Source organism: Hemitrygon akajei, chromosome 1, assembly GCF_048418815.1.
Source record: "Hemitrygon akajei chromosome 1, sHemAka1.3, whole genome shotgun sequence".
Classification (NCBI taxonomy): Eukaryota; Metazoa; Chordata; class Chondrichthyes; order Myliobatiformes; family Dasyatidae; genus Hemitrygon; species Hemitrygon akajei.
This window is the reverse complement of record NC_133124.1, coordinates 1,569,061-1,583,641: the sequence shown is the minus strand read 5'-3', so window position 1 is coordinate 1,583,641 and position 14,581 is coordinate 1,569,061. Positions and strand designations below refer to the sequence as shown.

Genomic DNA, 14,581 nt, shown 5'->3' with positions numbered 1-14,581 from the left:
CTGTTGAGGGCCCTAGTGAGACCCCACCTGGAGTATTGAGTGCAGTTTTGGTCTCCAAATTTGAGGAAGGACATTCTTGCTATTGAGGGAATGTAGCGTAAGTTCACAAGTTTAATTCCCGGAATGGCGGGACTGTCATATGTTGAATGATTGGAGCGACTGGACTTGTATACACTGGAATTTAGAAGGATGAGAGGGGATCTGATTGAAGCATATAAGATTATTAAGGGATTGGACACTGGAAGCAGGAAGCATGTTCCCACTGATGGGCGAGTCCAGAACTAGAGGCCACAGTTTAAGAATAAGGGGTAGGCCATTTAGAACAGAGATGCGGACAAACTTTTTCACCCAGAGAGTGGTGGATATGTGGAATGCTCTGCCCCAGAAGGCAGTGGAGGCCAAGTCTCTGGATGCATTCTAGAGAGAATTAGATAGAGCTCTTATAGATAGCGGAGTTAAGGGATATGGGGAGAGGGCACGCGGCAGATTACACGGTATGCGTCGGTGTCTATGTGAGGAAGCGATGGTAAAGTGAATGTTAGTCGCTACATTGAACTGAAGAGATCAACTGAAACTGCTATAACAAGCAGTTGTAAAAAGGGATGGAAGGATAATAGGTTTCATGGTGGATAATGAACTGCAGATTGAGGTCATGCATATTGACAGTGGCAGAGAGCGTGAGTATGTGTGTGTGACTGGTGGGTTGATGAGTGAGTGAGTGTGTGTGATTGGTGGGTTGATGAGTGAGTGACTGTAGGTGAGCTGCTGATTGTGTATCGCTGAACAGTGGGCAGGCATGCAATGGTGTTTGCGGGGTGAGCAAATAATAGCAGGTTAGCGGGATGTGCTGGGGAATTAGCTCAAATGGTAGAGCGCTCGCTTTGCATGCGAGAGGTAGCGAGATCGATGCTCGCATTCTCCATGGACATTTTGTATTCAGAGGAATTCGTCTCATCAAGTGCCTGCGAAGCTTGGAATGCACCAAAGATGCGGCTGGCGGACATGGAGCGGAAAGTGTGTCAGTCGAAGGGCAGGGAGAAAATGTGGTAGGTTTGCTGCGTTGAAAGCAGATAGGAGGAAAAGCTAGCTGGCAGCTGGTGTTTCAGTAATGCATGAGCTGCAGACGACTATTCAGGCATAAATCAGGTGAGTGGCTATAAGGACATTGCCCTGGTTACTGGGTGAAAAGAGAAAGCTGAGTCACCTTTTATTTGAACGGGCAAGGACGATGAAAGAGCTGTGTTGGTATCGTAGTGTACGTAGAAATGTCAGAAGCGCGGAGATATGTATCATCCCGTGTCCTGTGGCCCCCAGTGCTGGAAGGACGAGATAGTTGCCATAGGCCGGGTTTTGCCATCGCTCGACAGATGCCAGGCTGAATTCTGCATAATGATTGTCGCTTTTCCTTCGATAGCTCAGTTGGTAGAGCGGAGGACTGTAGAGGAAATGGAGTCATCCTTAGGTCGCTGGTTCGATTCCGGCTCGAAGGATCAGGTCTTCTTTTACTGCGCCCATCATCAATTGCATACCACAGAGCTTTTCGCTGGTGCGCACAAGAATGCATTCGCTACGACTCTTGACGGGACAGAAGAAACAGGCATTTGATCACATAATAGGCAATGCCAGCATATCACTCGCTCACATTTCAGAACGCTGTTTCCTCACGCAGGCTGCCCTGACAGTACCACAGCTCTCACCGCTCCCTGAGTAATAGAAAGATCGAAATCTACCCTTCGTAGCAAGTGTATAGAGGAAGAGACTGACACAAAGGCCCAGGGGGAACATCGGTGACCTCTTCGTTGGAAGACTTTTTGCGGTCACTCTAGCTTCAGCCATTCCAAAGCGACAGAGCAAGGGATGCCAGAATCTGAATTTCGGCACATCGTTACAGGGCACCGTATAAAGCGAAGCTAACTAGCGGTAGTGTTGTCGGCCTGTTGTACTTTTCGTATATCAGGTGAGGGGCACGTCTGCCCATTTGTGTGGTGGCACAAGTCGGAAGAAAATTGTTCATTTTTCTCCAAGAGGATTGATGTGTGAGCTGCGAAATAGAAGAGGTAGCTGTACATTAAGGGACCGGATGAAGACGTTATGGCTCTTTGCACAAGGGAACTCTTGGAACAGGTTTGCGTTGTGGTTATGTACGCACTGTGTTCTCTTGCGCATCATCCGTCCAGGACAAAGGCAAACGCTCCAGGAATGATCGACTTGAGTCATTGCGCTTTTCAGCTGACTGGACATCTGGCTGCAGTTTTCCAGAAACGTCCGAGAATGCTGCATAGAAATAGGCGGCAATGGGTGATACGAGAAAGATCTCTTTGACGGCCGTGTAGATTTCCAGCAGAATGCTCAGTTGAAGGTGGAGTTGTACAATCTGAAAGAAGTGGATGACGTCGCCATCTGAATGGACAGTAGACAGTAGGTGCAGGAGTAGGCCATTCCGCCCATCGTGCCTGCACCGCCATTCTGTCTGACCATGGCTGATCATCCACAATCAGCACCCCGTCCCTGCCTTCTGCCCATATCCCTTGACCCTGGTATCTTTAGGAGCCCTATCTAACATTTTCAATCGAGAGAACTGGCCTCCACTGCCTCCTGAGGCGGAGCATTGCATAGATCCGCAGCTATCGCGGTGAAAAAGTGTTTCCTCAACTATTTTTATTAAGTGTGTTGTTGGTGAAATCTTGTTTTTGAGGGGTTAGATTTCAGTTGCGGTGAATATGGATGTTCACGAATGCGACAGATTACACGGTACGTGTGGGTGTCTCTGTGAAGAAGCGATGGTAAAGTGAATGTTAGTCGTTACATTGAACTGGAGAGATCAATTGAAACTGCTATAACAAACAGTTGTATAAAGCGATGGAAGGATAATAGGTTTCATGGTGGATAATGAACTGCAGATTGAGGTCATGCATATTGACAGTGGCAGAGAGCGTGAGTATGTGTGTGTGACTGGTGGGTTGATGAGTGAGTGAGTGTGTGTGATTGGTGGGTTGATGAGTGAGTGACTGTAGGTGAGCTGCTGATTGTGTATCGCTGAACAGTGGCAGGCATGCAATGGTGTTTGTCGGGGTGAGCAAATTATAGCAGGTTAGCGGGATGTGCTGGGGAATTAGCTCAAATGGTAGAGCGCTCGCTTAGCATGCGAGAGGTAGCGAGATCGATGCTCGCATTCTCCATGGACATTTTGTATTCAGAGGAATTCGTCTCAGCAAGTGCCTGCGAAGCTTGGAATGCACAAAAGATGCGGCTGGCGGACATGGAGCGGAAAGTGTGTCAGTCGAAGGGCAGGGAGAAAATGTGGTAGGTTTGCTGCGTTGAAAGCAGATAGGAGGAAAGGCTAGCTGGCAGCTGGTGTTTCAGTAATGCATGAGCTGCAGACGACGATTCAGGCATAAATCAGGTGAGTGGCTATAAGGACATTGCCCTGGATACTGGGTGAAATGAGAAAGCTGAGTCACCTTTTATTTGAACTTGGCAAGTTCGATGAAAGAGCTGTGTTGGTATCGTAGTGTACGTAGAAATGTCAGAAGCGCGGAGATATGCATCATCCCGTGACCTGTGGCCCCTAGTGCTGGAAGGACGAGATAGTTGCCATAGGCCGGGTTTTGCCATCGCTCGACAGATGCCAGGCTGAATTCTGCATAATGATTGTCGCTTTTCCTTCGATCGCTCAGTTGGTAGAGCGGAGGACTGTAGAGGAAATGGAGTCATCCTTAGGTCGCTGGTTCGATTCCGGCTCGAAGGATCATGTCTTCTTTTACTGCGCCCATCATCAATTACATACCACAGAGCTTTTCGCTGGCGCGCACAAGAATGCATTTGCTACGACTCTTGACGGGACAGAAGAAACAGGCATTTGAGCACATAATAGGCAATGCCAGCATATCACTCGCTCACATTTCAGAACGCTGTTTCCTCACGCAGGCTGCCCTGACAGTACCACAGCACTCACCGCTCCCTGTTTAACAGAAGGATCGAAATCTGCCCTTCGTAGCAAGTGTATAGAGGAAGAGACTGACACAAAGGCCCAGGGGGAACATCGGTGACCTCTTCGTTGGAAGACTTTTTGCGGTCACTCTAGCTTCAGCCATTCCAAAGCGACAGAGCAAGGGATGCCAGAATCTGAATTTCGGCACATCGTTGGAGCGCACCGTATTATTACCTACCCCGGAACTTTGTGTCTTACCAGCAAAGATAGAAGTGTCCCTTGGAGTCTGGTGGTAGTATTTTCAACAGTGTTTATTTAGTAAAAATATATAAATCAGTATCAATGCAAATATACAGATAATATACGTTAGCGATACTAAACCTAAAAGTGCGGGTATAATAATAATCAATAATAAAAGAGGCTTTATGGTTGTCCCGGGGAAAATGAATTGTCATATGGAAATGTAAAGTTCAGTTCCGTTCATGCAGGCTGCGGTAGTTGTCAGTCAATGTATTGCAATTGTTGGAGAGAGAGAGAGACTAGAGAAAGAGAGCGCGCAAACAGTAACAGCTATGGTCTTTGCCAACCTTTCTTTACGATTTCGATCCATCGATGTGGCCATTCAAGTGTGACCCCTCCGTCCTTTAGCTAGACCGTTCTTCCGTGGTGGACTCGTCACCCAGGCAAGGGTGGACACACACACAAGCCCCCACCGGTCTTGATATAAACACTGTGAGTTAAAATTTACCGACCCTTCGTTCGGTCTCCGATGTCCCACACTGTCTCGTGGGTTTCTGCTGCTCACTGGCGTTTCTCCTGGTGTGTCTGAGGTGTGTCACCCCAGACCTCAATTTTATCCCCACTCACGGGGTCTCAGGTGTCAATCTGGTTTGAATGACTTAACCCATCACACCAGCCTACTCTGGCTGTCCCCTGAGGGATTTCAATGAATAGAACAGTACCAAGTAAACAATCTTTCTCCAAAAGACAATAGCAGTAAATCTCCTCTTTTGTCACTAGGAGACGATCCACCCTGGGTAACTCTTAGCTGTGTCTCTCTCTCATTAACTTTCATGAGCTGTTATCAATAACAACTGCCCTGGCAGATTTCCTTTATCTATCTTACTTCCTTGATAACAGCATCGAAACAGTAGCGATTTGCGATTCTCCAAAATGGGGGCCATGGGCCACTCTGCACCCTTCTGCCCATCAGAGTTGTTCATCCTTCATAACAGTATAAAGTGAAGCTAACTAGCGGTAGTGTTGTCGGTCTGTTCTACTTTTCATATATCAGGTGAGGGGCACGTCTGCCCATTTGTGTGGTGGCACAAGTCGGAAGATAATTCTTCATAATTTCTCCAAGAGGATTGAAGTGTGAGCTGCGAAATAGAAGAGGTAGTTGTACATTAAGTGACCGGATGAAGACGTTATGGCTCTTTGCACAAGGGAGCTCTTGGAACAGGTTTGCGGTATGGTTATGTACGCACTGTGTTCTCTTGCCCATCATCCGTCCAGGACAAAGGCAAATGCTCCAGTAATGATCGACTTCAGACATTCAGCTTTTCAGCTGACTAGACATCTGGCTGCAGTTTTCCAAAAATGTCCGAGAATGCTGCATAGAAATAGGCGGCAATGGGAGATACGAGAATGCTCTCTTTGACAGCAGTGTAGATTTCCAGCAGAATGCTCAGTTGAAGATGGAGTTGTATAATCTGTCAGAAGTGGATGACACCGCCATCTGAATGGACAGTAGACAATAGGTGCAGGAGTAGGCCAATCCGCCCATCGAGCCTGCACAGCCATTCAGTCTGATCATGGCTGATCATCCATAATCTTTCACCCCGTTCCTGCCTTCTGCCCATATCCCTTGACTCTGCTATCTTTAAGAGCTCAATCTAACTCTTTCAGTCCAGAGAATTGACATCCACTGCCTTCTGAGGCGGAACAGTCCATAGATCCGTGCAAATGTATGGCTGATGCAGTTTAATGTGGATAAATGTGAGGTTATCTACTTTGATGGCAAGAACAGGAAGGCAGATTACTATCTAAATGGAGTCAAGTTAGGAAAAGGGGAAGTACAACGAGATCTAGGTGTTCTTGTACATCAGTCAATAAAATCCATCATGCAGGTACAGCAGGCAGTGAAGATATCTGATGGCATGCTGGCTTTATTAACAAGAGGAATTGAGTATAGGAGTAAAGAGGTCCTTCTGCAGCTGTTGAGGGCCCTAGTGAGACCCCACCTGGAGTATTGAGTGCAGTTTTGGTCTCCAAATTTGAGGAAGGACATTCTTGCTATTGAGGGAATGTAGCGTAAGTTCACAAGTTTAATTCCCGGAATGGCGGGACTGTCATATGTTGAATGATTGGAGCGACTGGACTTGTATACACTGGAATTTAGAAGGATGAGAGGGGATCTGATTGAAGCATATAAGATTATTAAGGGATTGGACACTGGAAGCAGGAAGCATGTTCCCACTGATGGGCGAGTCCAGAACTAGAGGCCACAGTTTAAGAATAAGGGGTAGGCCATTTAGAACAGAGATGCGGACAAACTTTTTCACCCAGAGAGTGGTGGATATGTGGAATGCTCTGCCCCAGAAGGCAGTGGAGGCCAAGTCTCTGGATGCATTCTAGAGAGAATTAGATAGAGCTCTTATAGATAGCGGAGTTAAGGGATATGGGGAGAGGGCACGCGGCAGATTACACGGTATGCGTCGGTGTCTATGTGAGGAAGCGATGGTAAAGTGAATGTTAGTCGCTACATTGAACTGAAGAGATCAACTGAAACTGCTATAACAAGCAGTTGTAAAAAGGGATGGAAGGATAATAGGTTTCATGGTGGATAATGAACTGCAGATTGAGGTCATGCATATTGACAGTGGCAGAGAGCGTGAGTATGTGTGTGTGACTGGTGGGTTGATGAGTGAGTGAGTGTGTGTGATTGGTGGGTTGATGAGTGAGTGACTGTAGGTGAGCTGCTGATTGTGTATCGCTGAACAGTGGGCAGGCATGCAATGGTGTTTGCGGGGTGAGCAAATAATAGCAGGTTAGCGGGATGTGCTGGGGAATTAGCTCAAATGGTAGAGCGCTCGCTTTGCATGCGAGAGGTAGCGAGATCGATGCTCGCATTCTCCATGGACATTTTGTATTCAGAGGAATTCGTCTCATCAAGTGCCTGCGAAGCTTGGAATGCACCAAAGATGCGGCTGGAAGACATGGAGCGGAAAGTGTGTCAGTCGAAGGGCAGGGAGAAAATGTGGTAGGTTTGCTGCGTTGAAAGCAGATAGGAGGAAAAGCTAGCTGGCAGCTGGTGTTTCAGTAATGCATGAGCTGCAGACGACGATTCAGGCATAAATCAGGTGAGTGGCTATAAGGACATTGCCCTGGATACTGGGTGAAAAGAGAAAGCTGAGTCACCTTTTATTTGAATGGGCAAGGACGATGAAACAGCTGTGTTGGTATCGTAGTGTACGTAGAATTGTCAGAAGCGCGGAGATATGCATCATCCCGTGACCTGTGGCTCCCAGTGCTGGAAGGACGAGATAGTTGCCATAGGCCGGCTTTTGCCATCGGTCGACAGGTGCCAGGCTGAATTCTGCATAATGGTTATCGGTAGGAGCCAACGTGGAGAAAAAGGTGTCGCTTTTCCTTCGATAGCTCAGTTGGTAGAGCGGAGGACTGTAGAGGAAATGGAGTCATCCTTAGGTCGCTGGTTCGATTCCGGCTCGAAGGATCATGTCTTCTTTTACTGCGCCCATCATCAATTACATACCACAGAGCTTTTCGCTGGCGCGCACAAGAATGCATTTGCTACGACTCTTGACGGGACAGAAGAAACAGGCATTTGAGCACATAATAGGCAATGCCAGCATATCACTCGCTCACTTTTCAGAACGCTGTTTCCTCACGCAGGCTGCCCTGACAGTACCACAGCACTCACCGCTCCCTGTTTAACAGAAGGATCGAAATCTGCCCTTCGTAGCAAGTGTATAGAGGAAGAGACTGACACAAAGGCCCAGGGGGAACATCGGTGACCTCTTCGTTGGAAGACTTTTTGCGGTCACTCTAGCTTCAGCCATTCCAAAGCGACAGAGCAAGGGATGCCAGAATCTGAATTTCGGCACATCGTTGGAGGGCACCGTATTAAGCGAAGCTAACTAGCGGTAGTGTTGTCGGCCTGTTGTACTTTTCATATATCAGGTGAGGGGCACGTCTGCCCTTTTGTGTGTTGGCACAAGTCGGAAGAAAATTGTTCATTTTTCTCCAAGAGGATTGATGTGTGAGCTGCGAAATAGAAGAGGTAGCTGTACATTAAGGGACCGGATGAAGACGTTATGGCTCTTTGCACAAGGGAACTCTTGGAACAGGTTTGCGTTGTGGTTATGTACGCATTGTGTTCTCTTGCCCATCATCCGTCCAGGACAAAGGCAAATGCTCCAACGTTATCGACTTTAGTCGTTCAGCTTTTCAGCTGACTAGACACCTGGCTGCAGTTTTCCAGAAACGTCCGAGAATGCTGCATAGAAATAGGCGGCAATGGGTGATACGAGAAAGATCTCTTTGACGGCCGTGTAGATTTCCAGCAGAATGCTCAGTTGAAGATGGAGTTGTACAATCTGTCAGAAGTGGATGACGCCGCCATCTGTATGGACAGTAGACAATAGGTGCAGGAGTAGACCATTCCGCCCATTGAGCCTGCACCGCCATTCTGTCTGACCATGGCTGGTCATCCACAATCAGCACCCCGTCCCTGCCTTCTGCCCATATCCCTTGACTCTGGTATCTTTAGGAGCCCTATCTAACCCTTTCAATCGAGAGAACTGGCCTCCACTGCCTTCTGAGGCGGAGCATTGCATAGATCCGCAGCTATCGCGGTGAAAAAGTGTTTCCTCAACTATGTTTGTTAAGTGTGTTGTTGGTGAAATCTTGTTTTTGAGGGGTTAGATTTCAGTTGCGGTGAATATGGATGTTCTCGAATGCGACAGATTACACGGTACGTGTGGGTGTCTCTGTGAAGAAGCGATGGTAAAGTGAATGTTAGTCGCTACATTGAACTGGAGAGATCAATTGAAACTGCTATAACAAGCAGTTGTATAAAGGGATGGAAGGATAATAGGTTTCATGGTGGATAATGAACTGCAGATTGAGGTCATGCATATTGACAGTGGCAGAGAGCGTGAGTATGTGTGTGTGACTGGTGGGTTGATGAGTGAGTGAGTGTGTGTGATTGGTGGGTTGATGAGTGAGTGACTGTAGGTGAGCTGCTGATTGTGTATCGCTGAACAGTGGCAGGCATGCAATGGTGTTTGTCGGGGTGAGCAAATTATAGTATGTTAGCGGGATGTGCTGGGGAATTAGCTCAAATGGTAGAGCGCTCGCTTTGCATGCGAGAGGTAGCGAGATCGATGCTCGCATTCTCCATGGACATTTTGTATTCAGAGGAATTCGTCTCATCAAGTGCCTGCGAAGCTTGGAATGCACCAAAGATGCGGCTGGCGGACATGGAGCGGAAAGTGTGTCAGTCGAAGGGCAGGGAGAAAATGTGGTAGGTTTGCTGCGTTGAAAGCCGATAGGAGGAAAAGCTAGCTGGCAGCTGGTGTTTCAGTAATGCATGAGCTGCAGACGACGATTCAGGCATAAATCAGGTGAGTGGCTATAAGGACATTGCCCTGGTTACTGGGTGAAAAGAGAAAGCTGAGTCACCTTTTATTTGAACGGGCAAGGACGATGAAAGAGCTGTGTTGGTATCGTAGTGTACGTAGAAATGTCAGAAGCGCGGAGATATGTATCATCCCGTGTCCTGTGGCCCCCAGTGCTGGAAGGACGAGATAGTTGCCATAGGCCGGGTTTTGCCATCGCTCGACAGATGCCAGGCTGAATTCTGCATAATGATTGTCGCTTTTCCTTCGATCGCTCAGTTGGTAGAGCGGAGGACTGTAGAGGAAATGGAGTCATCCTTAGGTCGCTGGTTCGATTCCGGCTCGAAGGATCAGGTCTTCTTTTACTGCGCCCATCATCAATTGCATACCACAGAGCTTTTCGCTGGTGCGCACAAGAATGCATTCGCTACGACTCTTGACGGGACAGAAGAAACAGGCATTTGATCACATAATAGGCAATGCCAGCATATCACTCGCTCACATTTCAGAACGCTGTTTCCTCACGCAGGCTGCCCTGACAGTAGCACAGCTCTCACCGCTCCCTGAGTAATAGAAAGATCGAAATCTGCCCTTCGTAGCAAGTGTATAGAGGAAGAGACTGACACAAAGGCCCAGGGGGAACATCGGTGACCTCTTCGTTGGAAGACTTTTTGCAGTCACTCTAGCTTCAGCCATTCCAAAGCGACAGAGCAAGGGATGCCAGAATCTGAATTTCGGCACATCGTTACAGGGCACCGTATAAAGCGAAGCTAACTAGCGGTAGTGTTGTCGGTCTGTTGTACTTTTCATATATCAGGTGAGGGGCACGTCTGCCCATTTGTGTGGTGGCACAAGTCGGAAGAAAATTGTTCATTTTTCTCCAAGAGGATTGATGTGTGAGCTGCGAAATAGAAGAGGTAGCTGTACATTAAGGGACCGGATGAAGACGTTATGGCTCTTTGCACAAGGGAACTCTTGGAACAGGTTTGCGTTGTGGTTATGTACGCACTGTGTTCTCTTGCGCATCATCCGTCCAGGACAAAGGCAAACGCTCCAGTAATGATCGACTTGAGTCATTGCGCTTTTCAGCTGACTGGACATCTGGCTGCAGTTTTCCAGAAATGTCCGAGAATGCTGCATAGAAATAGGCGGCAATGGGTGATACGAGAAAGATCTCTTTGACGGCCGTGTAGATTTCCAGCAGAATGCTCAGTTGAAGGTGGAGTTGTACAATCTGAAAGAAGTGGATGACGTCGCCATCTGAATGGACAGTAGACAGTAGGTGCAGGAGTAGGCCATTCCGCCCATCGTGCCTGCACCGCCATTCTGTCTGACCATGGCTGATCATCCACAATCAGCACCCCGTCCCTGCCTTCTGCCCATATCCCTTGACCCTGGTATCTTTAGGAGCCCTATCTAACATTTTCAATCGAGAGAACTGGCCTCCACTGCCTCCTGAGGCGGAGCATTGCATAGATCCGCAGCTATCGCGGTGAAAAAGTGTTTCCTCAACTATTTTTATTAAGTGTGTTGTTGGTGAAATCTTGTTTTTGAGGGGTTAGATTTCAGTTGCGGTGAATATGGATGTTCACGAATGCGACAGATTACACGGTACGTGTGGGTGTCTCTGTGAAGAAGCGATGGTAAAGTGAATGTTAGTCGTTACATTGAACTGGAGAGATCAATTGAAACTGCTATAACAAACAGTTGTATAAAGCGATGGAAGGATAATAGGTTTCATGGTGGATAATGAACTGCAGATTGAGGTCATGCATATTGACAGTGGCAGAGAGCGTGAGTATGTGTGTGTGACTGGTGGGTTGATGAGTGAGTGAGTGTGTGTGATTGGTGGGTTGATGAGTGAGTGACTGTAGGTGAGCTGCTGATTGTGTATCGCTGAACAGTGGCAGGCATGCAATGGTGTTTGTCGGGGTGAGCAAATTATAGCAGGTTAGCGGGATGTGCTGGGGAATTAGCTCAAATGGTAGAGCGCTCGCTTAGCATGCGAGAGGTAGCGAGATCGATGCTCGCATTCTCCATGGACATTTTGTATTCAGAGGAATTCGTCTCAGCAAGTGCCTGCGAAGCTTGGAATGCACAAAAGATGCGGCTGGCGGACATGGAGCGGAAAGTGTGTCAGTCGAAGGGCAGGGAGAAAATGTGGTAGGTTTGCTGCGTTGAAAGCAGATAGGAGGAAAGGCTAGCTGGCAGCTGGTGTTTCAGTAATGCATGAGCTGCAGACGACGATTCAGGCATAAATCAGGTGAGTGGCTATAAGGACATTGCCCTGGATACTGGGTGAAATGAGAAAGCTGAGTCACCTTTTATTTGAACTTGGCAAGTTCGATGAAAGAGCTGTGTTGGTATCGTAGTGTACGTAGAAATGTCAGAAGCGCGGAGATATGCATCATCCCGTGACCTGTGGCCCCTAGTGCTGGAAGGACGAGATAGTTGCCATAGGCCGGGTTTTGCCATCGCTCGACAGATGCCAGGCTGAATTCTGCATAATGATTGTCGCTTTTCCTTCGATCGCTCAGTTGGTAGAGCGGAGGACTGTAGAGGAAATGGAGTCATCCTTAGGTCGCTGGTTCGATTCCGGCTCGAAGGATCATGTCTTCTTTTACTGCGCCCATCATCAATTACATACCACAGAGCTTTTCGCTGGCGCGCACAAGAATGCATTTGCTACGACTCTTGACGGGACAGAAGAAACAGGCATTTGAGCACATAATAGGCAATGCCAGCATATCACTCGCTCACATTTCAGAACGCTGTTTCCTCACGCGGGCTGCCCTGACAGTACCACAGCACTCACCGCTCCCTGTTTAACAGAAGGATCGAAATCTGCCCTTCGTAGCAAGTGTATAGAGGAAGAGACTGACACAAAGGCCCAGGGGGAACATCGGTGACCTCTTCGTTGGAAGACTTTTTGCGGTCACTCTAGCTTCAGCCATTCCAAAGCGACAGAGCAAGGGATGCCAGAATCTGAATTTCGGCACATCGTTGGAGCGCACCGTATTATTACCTACCCCGGAACTTTGTGTCTTACCAGCAAAGATAGAAGTGTCCCTTGGAGTCTGGTGGTAGTATTTTCAACAGTGTTTATTTAGTAAAAATATATAAATCAGTATCAATGCAAATATACAGATAATATACGTTAGCGATACTAAACCTAAAAGTGCGGGTATAATAATAATCAATAATAAAAGAGGCTTTATGGTTGTCCCGGGGAAAATGAATTGTCATATGGAAATGTAAAGTTCAGTTCCGTTCATGCAGGCTGCGGTAGTTGTCAGTCAATGTATTGCAATTGTTGGAGAGAGAGAGAGACTAGAGAAAGAGAGCGCGCAAACAGTAACAGCTATGGTCTTTGCCAACCTTTCTTTACGATTTCGATCCATCGATGTGTCCTTGTTGTGGCCATTCAAGTGTGACCCCTCCGTCCTTTAGCTAGACCGTTCTTCCGTGGTGGACTCGTCACCCAGGCAAGGGTGGACACACACACAAGCCCCCACCGGTCTTGATATAAACACTGTGAGTTAAAATTTACCGACCCTTCGTTCGGTCTCCGATGTCCCACACTGTCTCGTGGGTTTCTGCTGCTCACTGGCGTTTCTCCTGGTGTGTCTGAGGTGTGTCACCCCAGACCTCAATTTTATCCCCACTCACGGGGTCTCAGGTGTCAATCTGGTTTGAATGACTTAACCCATCACACCAGCCTACTCTGGCTGTCCCCTGAGGGATTTCAATGAATAGAACAGTACCAAGTAAACAATCTTTCTCCAAAAGACAATAGCAGTAAATCTCCTCTTTTGTCACTAGGAGACGATCCACCCTGGGTAACTCTTAGCTGTGTCTCTCTCTCATTAACTTTCATGAGCTGTTATCAATAACAACTGCCCTGGCAGATTTCCTTTATCTATCTTACTTCCTTGATAACAGCATCGAAACAGTAGCGATTTGCGATTCTCCAAAATGGGGGCCATGGGCCACTCTGCACCCTTCTGCCCATCAGAGTTGTTCATCCTTCGTAACAGTATAAAGTGAAGCTAACTAGCGGTAGTGTTGTCGGTCTGTTCTACTTTTCATATATCAGGTGAGGGGCACGTCTGCCCATTTGTGTGGTGGCACAAGTCGGAAGATAATTCTTCATAATTTCTCCAAGAGGATTGAAGTGTGAGCTGCGAAATAGAAGAGGTAGTTGTACATTAAGTGACCGGATGAAGACGTTATGGCTCTTTGCACAAGGGAGCTCTTGGAACAGGTTTGCGGTATGGTTATGTACGCACTGTGTTCTCTTGCCCATCATCCGTCCAGGACAAAGGCAAATGCTCCAGTAATGATCGACTTCAGACATTCAGCTTTTCAGCTGACTAGACATCTGGCTGCAGTTTTCCAAAAATGTCCGAGAATGCTGCATAGAAATAGGCGGCAATGGGAGATACGAGAATGCTCTCTTTGACAGCAGTGTAGATTTCCAGCAGAATGCTCAGTTGAAGATGGAGTTGTATAATCTGTCAGAAGTGGATGACACCGCCATCTGAATGGATAGTAGACAATAGGTGCAGGAGTAGGCCAATCCGCCCATCGAGCCTGCACAGCCATTCAGTCTGATCATGGCTGATCATCCATAATCTTTCACCCCGTTCCTGCCTTATGCCCATATCCCTTGACTCTGCTATCTTTAAGAGCTCAATCTAACTCTTTCAGTCCAGAGAATTGACATCCACTGCCTTCTGAGGCGGAACAGTCCATAGATCCGTGCAAATGTATGGCTGATGCAGTTTAATGTGGATAAATGTGAGGTTATCTACTTTGATGGCAAGAACAGGAAGGCAGATTACTATCTAAATGGAGTCAAGTTAGGAAAAGGGGAAGTACAACGAGATCTAGGTGTTCTTGTACATCAGTCAATAAAATCCATCATGCAGGTACAGCAGGCAGTGAAGATATCTGATGGCATGCTGGCTTTATTAACAAGAGGAATTGAGTATAGGAGTAAAGAGGT

General features: G+C 47.4%; 7 non-coding genes across 7 annotated transcripts; all 7 read left to right on the top strand.

Moving 5' to 3' along the window:
• Positions 1-849: 849 nt before the first annotated feature.
• Positions 850-922, top strand: trnaa-ugc (transfer RNA alanine (anticodon UGC)). The gene has a single exon. It is a non-coding gene; the product is annotated as a tRNA-Ala (tRNA).
• Positions 923-1,404: 482 nt separating this feature from the next.
• trnay-gua (transfer RNA tyrosine (anticodon GUA)) lies at positions 1,405-1,490 on the top strand. Its single transcript is given in 2 exon segments — positions 1,405-1,441; positions 1,455-1,490. It is a non-coding gene; the product is annotated as a tRNA-Tyr (tRNA).
• A 1,616-nt stretch (positions 1,491-3,106) lies between these two features.
• trnaa-agc (transfer RNA alanine (anticodon AGC)) lies at positions 3,107-3,179 on the top strand. Its single transcript has one exon. It is a non-coding gene; the product is annotated as a tRNA-Ala (tRNA).
• A 3,817-nt stretch (positions 3,180-6,996) lies between these two features.
• trnaa-ugc (transfer RNA alanine (anticodon UGC)) lies at positions 6,997-7,069 on the top strand. The gene has a single exon. It is a non-coding gene; the product is annotated as a tRNA-Ala (tRNA).
• Positions 7,070-7,581: 512 nt separating this feature from the next.
• Positions 7,582-7,667, top strand: trnay-gua (transfer RNA tyrosine (anticodon GUA)). The gene is given in 2 exon segments: positions 7,582-7,618; positions 7,632-7,667. It is a non-coding gene; the product is annotated as a tRNA-Tyr (tRNA).
• Positions 7,668-9,282: 1,615 nt separating this feature from the next.
• trnaa-ugc (transfer RNA alanine (anticodon UGC)) lies at positions 9,283-9,355 on the top strand. Its single transcript has one exon. It is a non-coding gene; the product is annotated as a tRNA-Ala (tRNA).
• Positions 9,356-11,539: 2,184 nt separating this feature from the next.
• trnaa-agc (transfer RNA alanine (anticodon AGC)) lies at positions 11,540-11,612 on the top strand. Its single transcript has one exon. It is a non-coding gene; the product is annotated as a tRNA-Ala (tRNA).
• Positions 11,613-14,581: the final 2,969 nt, after the last annotated feature.